Below are 2,889 nucleotides of genomic sequence, written 5' to 3' on the forward strand. Positions count from 1 at the left end.
CTCTCTCTCTCTCTCTCTCTCTCTCTCTCTCTGCCCCTCTCCCCAGCTTACCCTCTCTCTCCAAAATAAAATGGAAAATAAAATAAATAAAAATATCAACACTGTAAAATATCACAGATATAACTTTCCCTTCCCGGGTGCCATGAGCGCTGGGGGGTGGGGGTGCAGCTTAATTACGCAGCTGATGTGGGTCCCCCAGGTCTGCCTTCGATATTTTCACTATGCATATTTATATTCAAGGAGTGTTGATTTACATAGTTTAAAACTTTTTATAAATGGCACCAATACTGCATGTATTATTCTGCAGCTTGGCTCTCAATGCTTTATTAAAAAAACAGCTTTATTGAGGTATAATTTATACACTCTAAAATCCAACCATATTAAGTGTACGATTTAATGATTTTGAGTAAATTTACAGGGTTGTGAAACTATCAGCACAATCCAATTTTAGAACAGTTCCATGCCTCCTGAAAACCCTAATTGTTTTTTTCTGTTTTCTCTAAATGCTTCTCGATACACATTTTATGTGTTAGAAAGCTCCTACTGGGTGCCGCTAGAAAGCTCCTACTGTGTGCCAAGCACTGTTCTGACAGCGTTCCACACATGCATGGCTCACTTAACCCTCACAGCCCCTGCGTAAGGTGAGCTTCTTAGAGACAATGACACAGGGCACAGAGAGGGTGAGAAACCGCCCAAGGTCACCCTGCTGGAAACCTATAGAACGTTCTGTGAACCCAGCCTCCTGAGGCCAGAGCCTGCAATGATACAGCCCCACCGCCTGCTCGAATGCTCGCGTCTGCCTGCGGTAACGCTGTCAGGCAAACGCTCGGATCCCACGATGGGACACTGAGGTGTCCCTGGGATGGGAAATGACAGAGCTGGGATTCCGGGTCCCCCCGCCCTCTTCTAGTCCCCTCTGCGGCTTTTTGTTTTTATGACAGGAAAGGGAGAGGAAGGAAGGGGAGAATGAGTGGGAAGGGAGAGAAAGAGAGAGGTCAGAACCAACTTTTAAAACCTTTTGTGCTCATGCACATCTGCACAAACACACTTCTGTACCGGCATCTGTGCCTGCACACCCACACTCGCACATGTGACCGTGCACAGACCGTGCACACACACGCACGTGTACACACCTCTGCACGCACTCGTACAGGTGCACACGGTGTACACCACGCAACTGACCAGAGTCAGTGTTCGGAGGTCCTTTGTTGCTCAGAAGACAGAGAACGTCAGTGCGTGTGGGGAGGGGTGGGGGTTTCAGCCCCCCTCCCCCACCCACAGCCCTCTCTTTTGTCCGGGTACCTGCTGAGGGCCTTTGTTAAGTACGGTTTCAGCGCAGGGGAAGCCGGGCTGGGCATGATCTCTAGGGGCTTCCCTGGGCTGCTGGAGCCGTACGTAGGGCCAGCCCGACCTTGCACTGCCGGGAGTCCAGTCCCCGTGTCTCTGCTCCCTGGCCTGGATGCTTGCTGTCCCCAGAGATCATCCCTGTCCCCAGACTCGTTTGAACATACACAGACCTGCAAGGAACTGTGGGAGCCTCATGGAAAAAGCACCTGTAAACACTGAGTGAGCAACCTCTGGGTGCCCGACACGTGTCCCCATCACAGGCTCACGAGGGGTGTGCGTGGTGACAGCTGTCATTTTCGTGGGAGACCGAGGCACGTGGACCTTCAGCAAAACCTTGCAGCCAGGTGGGCTCTGGATGTGTCTCCCCCCAGCTGGCCGGGAGATCCCCAGCCTCACCCCAGGCAGCAGGAGCTGCTTGGAACCTGAACCCGGGAGTTCTGGCATCTAGTTCCCGAGTCTGGATCCCGCCTGGTGGTTTGCAAGGGTCGGTAAGCTCACAGCTTCATGAGGAAGCCTTTCCCAGCCATGGAAAAATAGGAAAAGCAGAGGACAATGTGGTAAGTTTTTTACAAAGCTAAATCCACTTAATTTAAAAAAGATGGCGTGTTTTGTGATTCTTTTTCTTTTCTTTTCTGAAATGTGAGTGATCTTATATGGTGGTTCTGGTTAAAAGAATTTTTTTTAATGTTTAGTTTTGAGAGAGAAAAAGAGAGAGAGAGAGAAAGATGGAGCGTGAGCCAGGGAGGAGCAGAGAGAGAGGGAGACACAGAATCTGCAACAGGCTCCAGGTTCTGAGCTGTCAGCACAGTGTCTGATTGAGGGGTGGGGGTGGGGTGGGGCTCAAACCCAGGAACTGTGAGATCATGACCTGAGCCAAAGTTGGACACTTAATCTACTGAGCCACCCAGGTGCCCCTGGTGGTTCTGATTAAAAAAAAAATTTATTGCTTATTTATTTTTGAGAGAGAGACAGGCAGACAGAGAGTGAGTGGAGGAGGGGCAGAGAGAGAGAGGGAGACACAGAATCCGAAACAGGCTCCAGGCTCCGAGCTGTCAGCACAGAGCCTGATGTAGGGCTTGAACTCAAGCCGTTAGATCATGATCTGACCCAAAGTCGGACTCTCAACCGACTAAGCCACCAGGCGCCCCAGATTTTATATTCTTACTTGGCGAGATAAACATGTGGGTAACTGCACAGCAGTCCCCAAATCTGGGGAGATGTTTCTGGTTTGCAGCCCCCCTAAATTTTGCGCCTCTTCTGGTGCCCACAACTCGGCACACCTCAAGCCTCAAATAGGGACTTCTTCTGTAGCTCTGCTCCCCAGTGCCCTGTTTGCATTTGCCAAAACAGTCTAGTTGAGGAAATCCTATCCAGGATGTTTGAAGGTTCTATGCCACCAGCTCAGACTCTGGATTGAGTTAACAACAAAATGGACAGAAACTCTTTTTCTCCTTCAGCAGTCAGACTTCAAGTCAACTTCAGCCCTGGGAACTCGGCCAGTTCTGGGGAAGAGAAAGAATCAAAGGCCTCTGAACAGTAAAA

Source organism: Crocuta crocuta, unplaced genomic scaffold (assembly GCF_008692635.1).
Source record: "Crocuta crocuta isolate KB4526 unplaced genomic scaffold, BGI_CrCroc_1.0 scaffold149, whole genome shotgun sequence".
Classification (NCBI taxonomy): Eukaryota; Metazoa; Chordata; class Mammalia; order Carnivora; family Hyaenidae; genus Crocuta; species Crocuta crocuta.